Below are 14,996 nucleotides of genomic sequence, written 5' to 3' on the forward strand. Positions count from 1 at the left end.
CCTTCTCCTAAGAGATTGAAGTCGAAAGTTCATTACGGTATTTGATGACAAATCACTGGAGAACATACGCGATGATTATCGTTCCAGAGGTTTTAACACATATGAGAAACTCCTGAAAAGATTAAACTGAAGGTTAAATGGAATAGAAAGCGTACTGGAATATATGGGAAAGAAAAGAGAAGGCAGTACTCTTTTCAAAGAAAATTGTAATCTTCAGATTAATGCCCTCAAGTAGTGTGTAATGACAAAGTATGATTATGTGCAAAAGTGTGGTTCATCCATTCGTTATTGGTCTTGGGAATGGGCACTGGACGTAGCCAGAAATCTAGGGTTTGCAAACGGTATAGTGTCTTTGGGATTTATTATTAATTTTAAAGGGGAGTTTTGGATAACATCGCGTCAGATAACTATGCTCCACGCACGAAAAGGTATGGACGACGAAGAAGACTTCAAACATTTGTTGCTAAAGTCAGTGGGCATAAGACGAAAGAAAACATCCAAGTGGGTTCTGTATGCAACTGTGATCAGAGTCAGTTTAGTAGTGAGGTTTCTTACAAAAGAACGCTATCCACGAAATGGGAGAGACACACTGTCTCGACGTAGTAATCCGTAACCAGTTATACCCATAGGCACATGAACGATTTTGCTATATGAATGGATGGGCGATTAGCAGACGAATTCGGTAAATGCTTCGAAGTACCAAATGGAAAGTTAGGACACCGTATGTCAAGGGAAACAGAAAAATGGTGCTTTCATAATGTGTTGGTAGATGTATGTGTGAGCAGATGATGAAAGAATATGTCAAGGGTCTTTTTCTGTCAGTTTTGAACCCATATTCGATGAATAAGTCACTAGTATTTCATTACTTCTCGTCTGGACATAAGGACGAAAAGGAGCTACTGGCAGCCTTTGAAGGTAAAGCGGCAGATTTAAAAATAATTCCACATAAAACTGCAAAATTTGCCAAATTTATGAACGTGTATTTCGTCAGGCAATGAGATATGTCAAGAGAACAACAGACTTTCTTGAACTTCGTTCCAGGAACATGAAACCAAAATTGCAAGACGTTATTTGTCATGAAAATACATTCTGTCATTTACAATCAGTTACCTGCTGAAGTATATAGGGCAATGCTTCGTTAAGCTTGGCAGAATGCTGGCTACGATATTGGTGAAACTATGGACAACTTCAGAAGTGTCACTGACGTGGCATCCAGTACTGTTCTTATACAATGAAGAGCCAAAAAGATGCTATAGGTAAGCGTATTCAAATATAGAGATATGTAACCAGGCAGAATACGGCACTGCGGTCTGCAACACTTATATAGTTGTTAGATCGGTTACTGCTGCTACAATGGCAGGTTATCATGATTTCAGTGAGTTTGAACGTGGTGTAATAGTTAGCGCACCACCGATGACACAGAACCTCCAAGGCAGCGATGAAGTGGGGATTTTCCCGTACGACTACTTCAGAAGTGTAACGTGGATATCAGGAACCCGGTAAAACATCAGATCTCCGGCACAGCTGCGACCGGAAAAACATCTTGCAATAACCGGACTAGCGACGACTGAAAAAATCGCTCAATGTGACAAAGTGCCACCCTTCCGCAAACTGCTGCAGATTTCAGTGCTGGCTCGTCAACAAGGGTCAGCGTGCGAACCATTCAACGAAACATCATCGCTATGGGCTTTCGGGGACAAAGGCCCACTCGTGTATCCTTGATGACTGAACGATTCAAAGCTTTTCACCTCGCCTGGGCCCGTCAACTTTGCCATTGGACTGTTGATGACTGGAAACAGGTTGCATGGTAGGACGAGTCTGGTTTCAAATTTATCGGGCGGATGGGCTTCTACGGGTTTGAAGGCAATCTCATTAATCCATGGATCCTGAATGTCAGCAGGGGACTGTTCAAGCTGGTGGAGGTTCTGTATTAGTGTGGGGCGTGTGCAGTTGGGGTGTTATGTGACCCCTGACACGTCTACAAACTACACTGGCAGGTGACACGTACGTAACTATCCTGTCCTATCAGCTGCATCCATTCATGTCCATTGTGCATTCTGACGGACTAGAGCAGTTCGAGAAGGACAATGCGACACCTCACACTTCCAGAGTTGCTACAGAGTGGCTCCAGGAACACCCTTCTGCGTTTAAACACATCCGCTGGCCACCAAACTCCACAGACAACAACATTATTGAGAAATCTGGGTTACCTTGCAACTTGCTGTTCAGAAAAGATCTCCAGCCCCTGGTACTCTTGCGGATTTATTGACAGCCATGCAGTATTCATCACGTCAGTTCGTTCCAGCACTACTTTAATTATTAATCGATTCCATGGCACGTCGTGTTGCAGCATTCGCGGGAGCCTTACTCGATATTACACAGGTGTACCGGTTTCATTGGCTCTTCAGTGTAGAATGTGCAGTTATGATGTGTGATTAATTAGCTTTTATTCAGTATGCGTTTTGTAGTCCTTAATAATGCTTTGAGCATGTTAATGAACACCCTCACTTGCTCCCATAGCTAAGATATCTGCACTGTGTCTGGCTTCTGCAATGACGTCTATAGTGACATATGTAGAAAGTTACCAGAGTGCCGAGAGGTATCAAATGGTTTTGCAAGCAAAGTTTCACACATAAACGTTCGTCAAAACTCAAATGTTTTCCTTGTGAGTAGATACATTTACTATTGTCTATTAAACTTTCGTTCATCGGCAAGAACCGTCAGAATGTTGTAGGCATGTATTCAGTTCGAGGGAAATCATTTATGTAACTACCTTATTTTAGATATCCAGAGTAATATACATATTCAAAACATCTTATGGAGTTACCTGCGTTCAGCAACCCTTTCAGGGTGAAGCAAGACAAGTCCACTGAACGGAACTGGTGAAACACACACTAGCCTTTTGTATATGATTAAATGTAGAACTGTCAAACAACAAAAATGACTCATTTGTTGGGATAATACACTACGAAATTTCCATGGATTCCAAGATGTATTTGCCGGCCGGAGTGGCCGTGCGATTAAAGGCGCTACAGTCCGGAGCCGAGCGACCGCTATGGTCGCAGGTTCGAATCCTGCCTCGGGCATGGATGTGTGTGACGTCCTTAGGTTAGTTACGTTTAATTAGTATTAAGTTCTAGGCGACTGATGACCTTAGAAGTTAAGTCGCATAGTGATCATTTGAACCAGCCAGGATGTGTTTTCCCTTTGCAACGAATTGTGCGCCGATTTGAAGTGCAAGAGAACTTCTGAAAAGTTCGGAAGTAGGAGATGAGGTACTGGCGGAAATTAAGCTGTGAAGACAGCTTATATAGTTTAGTCAGCGAAGTACTTTCCCGCGAAAGGCGAATGTCGGAAGCTCGACTCTAGTGCCGACACACAGTTTTGATCTGCCAGTAAGTTTCATTCACAGTTTCCTTGTCGCGTTAGTTCTAGGAAACACCGAAGTTTTGGGCGATCACCTTGAGGCTCTTTGTGAGGAGAAACTATAGTGAAGTGTTCCTCATAGCCTTGAGGTTTTTTCCAAAACGCTTGTAACAAGGAAACCAGGAATGTTTCATACAAGATTGCCGTTGCGAGGAACTTCGTTCTCACACCAGTATTTTTGTTATAGAATAAATTAAAACGAATATTAACAAGTAAATGAACCAAACGGAAATCATAAAAATGTTCCAACAATTGCAGATGAACACAGTATATAATAAGAAGAGTTTCAGTTCAAATTTCAGTAACATGCTAGGCTTAATTATGTTAACTCGCCGTTAAAAATTGGGTGTAAGTGAATTTCAGCTGCGTCCTGATACGACATGGAAGGAGAAGGGAATATAAACGTGTCGCCGACGTCGATGTCGAGGTCGTCACCGGTTTAGTTCTTGCTCGCCTGTAGAGCTATGGAGAAGTGACTCGACTGGAACTATTTCCTGAAACCATTACATCACCGAAATAAAGTAAAATAGGAAATAAACGGTCCGAATGAGAATAAAAGCAGTAAACTTGAAAAATGAAACCAATCGCGGCCACAAATGTTGCACCCATCTTATTAAAATCTTGCGGGTTCTTCTGCCGTGGTCGGACGAATCTCTTGTAGAAACATAGCGCATCATTACCTCCTGTGTAGCGTAGCTTCAAGGGACGTTGTTGCTTTCTCGAAGATCCAATACAAAACCTCACTCGTTATAAAAGAATAACCATTTCGGTAAATTGAGATCGTTTTATACCAAAGGAGGTGGCGCATTGGTTAACACACTGGAGTCGTATTCGAGAGGACGACTATTCAAACCACCGCCCAGTTTTCCAGATTTAGGTTTTCCGTGATTTTCCTAAATCGCTCAAGGAAAATGCCAGGATGGTTCCTTTGCAAGAGCACGAGCGATCTCCTTCCTTGACCCAATCCGAGCTTTTGTGGCGAGCCGGCCGGTGTGGCCGAATGGTTCTAGGCACTTCAGACTAGAAACGCGAGACCGCTACGGTCGCAGGTTCGAATCCTGCCTCGGGCATGGATGTGTTTGATGTCCTTAGGTTAGTTAGGTTTAACTAGTTCTAAGTTCTAGGAGACTGATGACCTCAGATGTTAAGTCCCTTAGTGCTTAGAGCCATTTGATGTTTTGTGGCGACGAAAATATTGATCCATAAGCTACATCGGCGATGGTGCAGGATGGTTCTGAATATTCATATGGTTGAAGTAAAGTGAAATATAGTCCTAGTGCTCCGTGTCTAATGACCTCGTTGTCGACGGGACGTTAAACCCAACCTTCCTTACTCGTAAGATCATTATACCGTGTGGTCAGAAACAGTACGAAATGCCTGTAAGCGTGATGGACGGTGGAACGTGCTGAAAAATAAGTGTTCAGAAGAAAACGCGATACGCTGCTCGGTTTTGGAGTTAATTAGCACTGAAGTAAGCCAATCAGGGCGTTGCGCGAAAATTCAAGGGACCTGCAAGATACTATTAGTGCCAGTTGTTCTCATAGCGTTGAAGATAGTGCATGAGACTGTTCAGCCTTCGACTAGTGTTTGATCCTTACTACCGCTCCATATCCAATTACGAAGAACACATTTCACGACACCTTCACCGACTAACCGATGGTGGCACAACGTATCGAATTTTGAAGTGGCTGAAAAATCAGCCAACCAGTTGCAAACAAACGTATAATTAGCCCTTGAACTAGGATTCGATATCTCTAAAAATGTCTTCCTGAGGAGGAGTGGGCCTTGTTACATCACATGATGGTACATCAGATTAGATGAAGCTGAGGGGCCTTGTCGCATATAAAATTGACAAAACAAGAACTATCCGAAACCTTGGCTTTAGATGGCAGCAAGATTACGTACATGGTGCTTCAGAATGAATGCTCACTAGTAAATCCCCACAGGAAGAGACTCTTGTCAACGTAAAATTGTAATAGCGATTACAGGATAAAATATGTGGTGTAATAAGACCTACTCCTTGTGAAGAAGATATTTTTACAAATATGGAAATCTAGTTAAAGGGCTAATAAATCTTTTTTGCAACTGGTTAGCTGATTTTTCAACCTCTTCAGACTTACACAGCTGCTGTTTCGCAGCCATGTTAACGATTTTATATCGAACTTTCCCTGCAAAACCTAACCCGCAATTTCCTTGTACGCTTTTCATACTGTTTATGAACACCTTTTACATACCAAAGTTCACACCTAACTTTCTATTCCAACAACACAAACTGAAAGGAAATAATTTCAGATACATAAAATATTCATGTAGACAGGATGATTCACGAAGATGGGCTAGTATTTAATATATTAGTCCACAAGTAAAGTAAAGAATAAAGCTCATATTAACCCTAGGACGCCTAAGCGGTAAGGAGGGGGGTCGTTGAACCCACAATTTTATATGTCCCCTGCTTTTACCCAAGTAACTTTCAAACTACATTTTTCCTTTCAGTTATTGTTTGTTGGCTATTTTATGAAACGTTAGTGTCAATATATTTTACAGAAAATTAATGCTTTGAAAGAAAAAATAAATAAACTTATTATGGGCCCAACAACCCCCCCCCCCCCCTCCCCTTGGACTTCCATGCTATAGAAAATTTCCCTTAGTAGGATTTCGTATTTCTCATCTCTACAACAATGCAAGTTACTTTCTTGTTGGTTGGTATTCTTGATATTCACAACAATTGGTTTACTTTCATAGGAAGTGATTGTTGATGTCAGTCAGCTGTTATTTATTTTGTAAACTTGCAGTGAGTTAGTGCAGTTCGCTATTGTTCACACCCAGTCTTAAGAATGACTAAAAGAATACGTGACTCGTCTTTAGAAAGAGTTCTGAATGAAATTTTAGATGAAGATTCTGACTCGGGGAGTGAAAGTGAATATGAGGATGGTGTTATGGAGTATGATTCAGATCGGGAAAGTGATGTGAATGTTAGAGAAGATGAAGATAGCGCACCTTCAGGCAGTGACCATTAGGATGTTATTGTGTCCAAGTCTTGAAGAAGGTACGTAACCACACAGCCTAGAGTTCCTCGGAGGCATATTGCTAATATAGTAACAGAGCAGGCAGGAGTAACGCCAGCTGGTGTTTACCATTCACCTGGAGAAGCCTTGAAGTTACTTCTTACGACTGACATCATGGAAGTTATAGTAAAACATTCAAACGAAAAGGCAGTTAGGCGAAATGTTACTTTGACTAATGAGAAAGAATTGTATGCCTTTATAGGAATCCTGATACTTATGGGAGCAGATAAGTATAATTCTGTCAGTGTACACGATCTTTGGTCAGAACTAATGGGTCGGCCTGTTGACAAAGGTATTATGGCAAGAGAACGTCTCAAGGAACTTATTGGAATCATAAGGCTTGTTGACAAAAGTACCCGCCAGTTAAGAAGGGAAGCAGACAAGTTCACTGCAGTCTGTGATATTTCCAACAAAGTGATTGATAGGTTTCCACTACTGTATAAACCAGGCGTCCACCTCACCATTGATGAGATGCTCAGCTTGTTTAGAGGGCCCTACCCCTTCAAAGTACTTATGAAGGATAACCCGGGCAAGTATGTCTTCCTTATATGCATGATGTCCGATGCAGTTGACAGATACGTGTTGAATATGGAAACCTATGCAGATAATGTTCAGAATTTGTCGAAAAAAGAACGGGGTTCAGCAGTTGTCGTCAAACGTCTGGTAGCACCTGTGAAAAACACTGGTCGAAATACTACTACAGACCGATATTACACATCGGTGGATTTGGCGGGAGAGTTATACCAAGACTACAAAGTTATTACAGTAGGAAGTCTCCAGACAAACAGGAAGCAAATTTCAGACATAATGAAGAACACGTCAAATCGAGAGCTATATTCATCAATGTTCTTGTTCACAGACCCATCAACAGGTAGGGCTCCAGTAACTTTGGTGTCCTGCATAGCAAAAACGAAACCAAGTAAAAACTTTGTGGTGCTGTCAACAATGCAGCGAAATAAAGGCACTGTTGGAGGAGAGAAGAATAAAACCGAGAAAAATGCATATTATAATTCCACTAAAGGTGGAATTGATACCATTGATCAAATGGCGCGTGTACCTGCAAGAAGAGAACAAAGAGATGGCCTCTATCTGTATTTTACTCTCTCATCAACATTTGTGCTATCATTGCAACCACCATTTTCATCCAGCAACACCCAAGATGGAATGAAAAGAAAGACAACAAACGGGAACTCTATCTTCTGCAAGCTGGGATGGAACTAGTGAAATTGGAAGCAGAAGAAAGAAGTGCCAATGCAAGAGGGTTATCTAACAAATTTGTTCAATCAATGGAGACTATTCTACAAAAGAAAATCAAAGAAGTGACAACAGAAGCACGTAAGCCTCCTGCAGGGGAAGGTCGGTGCCGTATTTGTGTAAGAGAAGCTAAAGCAAAATAGCAGAAGTACAACAATCTAAGTAAACCAAAACAGTATTGCGGACAGCGTCATAAACATTTGTGTAACATATATTCAGAAAAAATTGTGAAGTGTGTCTCTTGCCTTGAATTTGAGGACTCAGAGTAGTCAATTTTATATGAACACATCCGTATTTTGTGATGTAATATGTAAATTTTTTATTCACTCAATCCGATATTTAAAGCAATTAACAACATTTATAAACCGATGCCTTAGTCAAAATACATAAACCATTTTGAAAGTTGTAATTTTTCGTCTAAACTTTTAATACCTGTGGGCTCACCGAACCCCCCCCCCCCCCCCCACTAGGGATCCAAGTTAGAAAAAAAGGCTTGGGCGTCCTAGGGTTGACATAGGTCCGAAAACGTTTGGTTACGGAGTTACGGATAATAAAAGATTTTGCCTGAAATTTAACAACTTCGGTAATATGAAGCCATCGCAAAACTGTAAGAGGTTAAAGTTAAGCACGATTTCCACTTATTTTGTAGTTATTGGTCTGGTGAATCTAATAAAACATGTCAAAGACGTGTGTCTGCAGTAGTTTTCCCGAACATCCAGAGAAGGAAAGATTATTATACAAGTAAATTTGTTTACTTTCCATTACGAAAGTAGAAACGTTTATGTTATTGTTGGCAACCGTTAGTGAGTTGTTTCAGTCGTTTCCTAACCTTGAAACAAGTTTGTTTTCTGTATTGTTCAATGAAAGAACATAATGACAACAGTGTATTTAAGTGAAACCCAATAGTAATTGTTGTAGTTTGTAGATTATTTATGAAATAGGGATGCCTTTCAAATTTACGCCAGAGGAATATGCCGATATGGTGTTTATTTATGACAAATGCGACGGTAATGCTACGGCTGCAGTTAACGAATATCGCGTACGCTATCCAACTCGGAGGATTCCGCATGCACGAACCATTAGTGGAGTATTTCGAATGTTGCGGGAGGCAGGATCTCTACCTAGCGCTACCTAGCGTTCATAATCAGTACGAGTGGTCGATACGTGAAGACGATGATGAGGATATTATGGATGTTGTTCAACATAGCCCGCGTACCAGTACACGACGTATCTCTCAACTTTTAGACATTTCACAATCTAGTGCATGGCTTATACTGAAGTACAATAGTCAGTGTTCCTACCGTAAACAAAAAGTGCATCATCTACATTCGGGAGATCCTTCCCTTCGTCTGTAGTTATGCAACTGGTTAAATACTAAACGGCAGGTACACAAATAAATTTTATTTTCTGATGAGGCACAGTTTACTTGAGATGGTATAAACGATTTACATAACGAGCATGATTGGTCTGAAGCAAACCCACATGCAACAGTGCAACCCAATTTTAAGTAACGATTTAGTATAAATGTGTGATGTGGTATAATCAACACACACTTTATTGGACCATTCATTTTCCCAGATCGTCTAACTGGCGAGAAGTACTTACAGTTCCTTCAAGAAGAAATGCACCGCGTTCCTCGAAGATGTTCCACTTGCTACGCGATTGCAAATGCATTTTCAGCATGATGACGCACCTCTACCATTTACCAACGTCGTTACTACACATTTGAATGAACATTTCCCGCAGAAATGGATTGGTCGTGGTGCTACACGTCTGTGGCCACCAAGATCGGCCGATTTAACACCAATGGTTTTTTGTGTAGGGGGATGGATGAAAGACAGTACTCATGAGGCATTACTTGCTTGCATTAGGAATACAATAGACGAAATTAAGAACAACAGTGTGAAACTAAAACGAGCAAAAAAATCTGCTCATACACGTGCAGCTAAATGCATTTAACTTGGTGGAGGCATTTCTGAACATTTATTGCGAATGTATTGCGAAATTATGTGTACACTGTACAACTTCCTTAACACTGAGCTTTTTTCTGGTTTAACATGAATTCATGTGTGCTATGGTATTAATAAAAGCAGATTATCTGACGAATTCATACAGTTTCTGTTAACGTTATTACCATGTTTTTCCCAAAATTAAATTGCCTACAACTTCTGTTCAAAACTTTGTGCAGTTGTCTGTAATTTAAAAGAATAAAAAATAAAAATTGAGCCAAGTAGTTAATAAATTAGAAAATTTACGAAATTATGTCTTTGCTTCTCTGAATATTCTGGAAAACTACTGCAGATACACGTGTGGGACATCTTTCATTAGATTCACAAGATCAATAACAACAAAGTAAATGGAAATCGTCTTTACTTTTAACTCGTACAGTTTTGTGATGGCTTGATATTAGCGAAGTTGCTAAGTTTCAGGATAATTCTTTTACTAGCCGTAGCTGCGTAACAGAACATTTGCGGACCTATATTTATATGAGATTTTTTCTTTAGTTTTACTTGTAGAACAACGTACTGAAATATTTCCAAATCTTCGTGAATCACCCGGCATAAAAGTTCTAAATTAAAAGCACTTTAATTTCAAATTGTGTTATTTATGTGAGCGCTAAACGGCCGTTTGTGCCATGCAAAGCTGATACCATGCATGTATTTTGTTATTGTGTGTTACGCTGTGCTACTGTTGCGGTGTTTACTGCTGTGCATAAGGTTCACCTCTCATTCATTACGACCCCTTGACGGATGGGTTTTATATCGAATTAATTTTGCACAATCTGATGATGCACCAAAAGGATGAAATGCATTATTTAAATTAAATAACTTCGCAATCCAGACTGTTTGTCAATTTGAAGTAATTGAAAACTGTTGCTGTTGCAGCAGAACATAATGGAATGAAATAAATTTTAAAAGCATTCTACGTTACAGATACGTAATCGAAAATCAATAATAAAAATGCCAGAGACATCACAAAACGAAGCAGATACCATTACAAATTACAGTAATTAGTGATTAAAACAAATATTTATTTTTATGAGTGGGACTTTTTACTTTCAACGGTTTTCTTTATCAATTGTGTGCTTTTTGGTATTCGGTGAGTTGGTGATTCCATTTCTGTTCACATTTGTTCTTCATATGCTACCTGTCGACCGTGCTGCCTCGTTTCGAACTCGACTATAGTGCTGTGGTTGTCACGGCGTTATTTACGGCTGAGTACGGCTCTTGGTACCGCAAACGCTATTTGATTTTCATATGATTTTCAGAGACCATATTGTCATTCCATAAAACGAAAAATTCTTTGCGTTTTGCAGCTCTAGTGGCTGAGTGACCTAAAAGCTCTTAGTGAATTGAGTGGCAGACTGGAAGCCATGTTATCGAATGAGGTAGTGCAGTAGTTAGTACAGTGCAGTCGCATTGGGGAGGATGACTGTTCAAACGCTGGCCACTCAGATTTAGATTTCAGTAGTTAGTACAGTGCAGTCGCATTGGGGAGGATGACTGTTCTATCGCTGGCCACTCAGATTTAGATTTTCTGCAATTTCTCCTTATCGCTTAAGGCAAACGCAGGGATGGTTCCATTGAAAATAGCATGGAAGATTTCTTTCCTTATTCTTCTCTAATCCGAGATTTTGCATCGTCTCTAATAACCTCATTGTCGATGATACGTTTAACACTGTCCTCACCTATTTCCTCCAGGCCTTGTTTAATCTGAAACCTGCGTTCTGGTGTATTAGATTTACCCAGTTTACTCTGACTATCTCCTTAATCGCTATGTCCCCGAAATCTGGCGTCTACACGATGACACGGGTCTCATCGTTCGTCGTTTCATGACTACGTTTGAGAAAGCCCTCGGCGACCAATGATTTGCTTGGATATTTGACTCTGATGTCTAACTGATATTCCTTGCACACTACATCGAATGTACTAATAGCCTCCCTCCCCCCACAAGACATGCCACACTTGCTTTTGCAGACCTGCATTGTCTATAATATTGGGAAGAAGGCTTGACGTTTGTTGAAAATACACGGGACTGCCTGTGCCTATAAGAAGCTGCCGACCATTCCGGAAACTAGACCAGCACAAGACAGCAAAGACATTCTTGGCATTTCACTTCTTAATCCTTTTCCTCCTACTTTCTTTATTTTTACTGCAATACAGGTTTACCGACAAGGCTATCCGTTTCTTCGGAACATTAATCGTAAATTTAATTCCTTGGCTACCAATAGCTGCGGACACCATCAATACTTCACAGTTCGTTTAGAATTCAGGCAGCCGGTACCGGTAAGATCACATCTCGCAGCATCTGAGCAAAACGGCTGCATTGTTCTAATAAATATTGTGCAGACAAATAGAAATAACAGCTCCGCTGAACACCCTAAGACAAACCATTACTCAGTCACTCCGAGAAAACCTGAGACAACGCTTTTTCTCTACATCTTTTTCCATATTACCACCAAACGGTGCGACTGAGACATCGTCCACTGGTCCCAAATACTTAATATTTTCTGAAATATTTATTTTTCTCCGCTTCTGTTAACGACAGCAAAGGTGGACAAGTTAGCTGTTATTAGATATGTTGTTCAGACTATCTTCGTGAATAGAGGTTCATGAATTTCCACGGAGATCTCTAATCTACCTATGAATACAAAAAAATTTTGTGATACACTGACAATTCTATAAAGTGCGTTCCATTGACAAATAACGGTCAGATAGGTATACTGGATGCTGCAATAATAATAATAATGTATCCTAGTAAAACCTTGTTGTGATGACAGACCTCTAGTTCTGTGATACGAACCTGTAAAGCAGATTTTTTAAAATAATCAGTCTTAATTAAAATGCTCGGTACAGACTGACAACGATTTGTACCTATAGGGTGATACTAAAGAGAAACCTTACGTTCTGCTTGAATATTCAGTATAGAATTTGTATCAGCTCTTACACGGCTATTGTGCAAATTTACTACTCCACTCTGTGTGGACCTAATTCCAGTAGGAAATACAGTTCACATAATGAAGCTAGGGTCTTCAGGGTTAAATAACGCACGTGCAAAATATACTTTGTAGGAAATGGTTTCATTCATGTTCACTAACATCAGCGCCGCATTCTGAATATCTTGCCTTCACTCCACACATATCAAGAAGACCAACCTTACGTCATAAATGCCATATAATAAAACAATAAACTGTCATGGATATACACCTTTTTATTCAAGTATATTTATTACCTTCATTTATGAGCCATTTGGATTCCCATAAACTGGTAGGTAACTCGTTGGCAGAAACGAACACAATAATAAATTACCAAAAAATTTCACCAACAATGTGGTTTGGACCACAGACTATCCAACATTCTCGAAACAGGAGAATAGCACAGAAGCATTGGCGTTGGTATACGACGTAAGTTTTTTTTTTCTAAACACCGTCCCCTTTTTTGAAATAGTCTCGTTACACGATTTTCTTAAATAGACTCATTAGCGTTGAAGTGAAAGGTATTGTCAACATGGTTACCACATAAGAAAAGAATGTTACAGTTAAATGACACGTCGACGACGAGTTGTTTGAGACGGTGCACAATGTCGGATAGGGAAAAGATTGGCATGGAAATCGTCAGCTTCATTTTCAAAGGAACCGTGCCGACATCTGTCCGAAGTGATTCAGCGAAATCACGGAAAACCTAAATCTGGATGGCCGGACTATCTGAGCCGGCATTCTCCCGAATGCGGGGCCAGCGTACTGATCACGCGCTCGATGGTCGTAATACGGGAATATTAACATAAGGATGGTGGACGAAGCCCTTCCTGCGTTTTGTAACTACCTGTTGGTACATTCCACCGGCCAACGAGTTACCGCTACCGTATACCTACCAGTTTATGGGATTCCAGAGGGTTCATAATTGAAGGTAATAAATACACATGAATAAAAAGGATTATATCCATGAAAGTTTATTGTTGTATTACATACCATTTATGACGTAAGGTTGGTCTTCTTGCTATGTGTGGAGTGAAGGCAATATATTCAGATAAATAAAAGAAGAAATGTTGATGTCAAATGTATGGCGCACTCATTTCCTTCAGAAATAAGTGTGTCTGCACAAAAATATAATTCGAGTGTGCAAAAATGAGACCGCCTTATTCAATAATCTGAAGAAATATGTAACCATATTGATGGGCTTGTGCTAGGGAAAAATTTCTAATAAATAAGAGAAGAAACGGTGATGTCCAATGTGTGACGCATTTCTTCATACGGAAGAAAGTGTGTCGGTAATTCAGAGCGTACAAAAATGCTATTCGCCTTGTTCAGTTAGCTACATGAAGCTGTAACCCGGCTGACGTATGTATGGCACGCTTGACAGGAAAAAGAGTTGTAACGCTACACCTATCTTTTAATTTGTCTGACATTTATTTTCTAAGTATCTTATTTTCTGAGTATCTGGATGTTCACTAATTAACGTGAATGAGCTATACATAATATATTGATCAATTTCTCTCATTTGTAGCTAACAGATAGGTGTGTGTGATGCCACGCCGACAATCCGTGTTCGAATCCAGCCACTGCGGTGTATTTTTCCTTGATGACAGGGCTGAGACGAGTGAAATTAACTAAGCGTGTGGGGGCGTGGGGAAGGGCGATAGAGGAACCGAGTGAAAGGAAAGAGAAGCCTTCGTATCGGATTAGCAGACAGCAGAGATGAGAAGAGTACCGTAGTGACCACATTCCCTCTATATTCATGGCTACTTGGAATGTAGAATGAGATATATGTCTGTCTGCAGCATTTTGGAACCGATCGTTTAAATAAACTAGTTGTAAGTAGACTGCCTATTAATATCTTCCTATAACAGGTGAGTGAAATGTCTGTTATCTGTATCGGACGTTAAAAAAGCGCCACAATGTAGAATCCAATCTGAATGTGGTACTCGGACTCTTCAAACTGAGTAGCTCTTGTATGTGGATTTCCATATTATCACAGATAGTAACTACTACTGAGCTATTTTACGTGTATTAACCATGAAATATTACTCATTTGACAAATACTTTCGAGTGTTGAGAATCTTACGTGTAGTGCAGTAAAGTCAGCTGAGAAACTATTTGACACAGGCGCACTAGGTTGTCATCTATTTTCAGAATGACTAAAACATTCTCTTTCAATATTTTGTTGCAGTCGAAACACTGATAAGCCGGGACGACTGGAATGCGAATATTCGGAGAAACCTCACCTTATCAGTACGTGTATGTATAGTGCAGTT

Source organism: Schistocerca americana, chromosome 3 (assembly GCF_021461395.2).
Source record: "Schistocerca americana isolate TAMUIC-IGC-003095 chromosome 3, iqSchAmer2.1, whole genome shotgun sequence".
Taxonomy (NCBI): domain Eukaryota; kingdom Metazoa; phylum Arthropoda; class Insecta; order Orthoptera; family Acrididae; genus Schistocerca; species Schistocerca americana.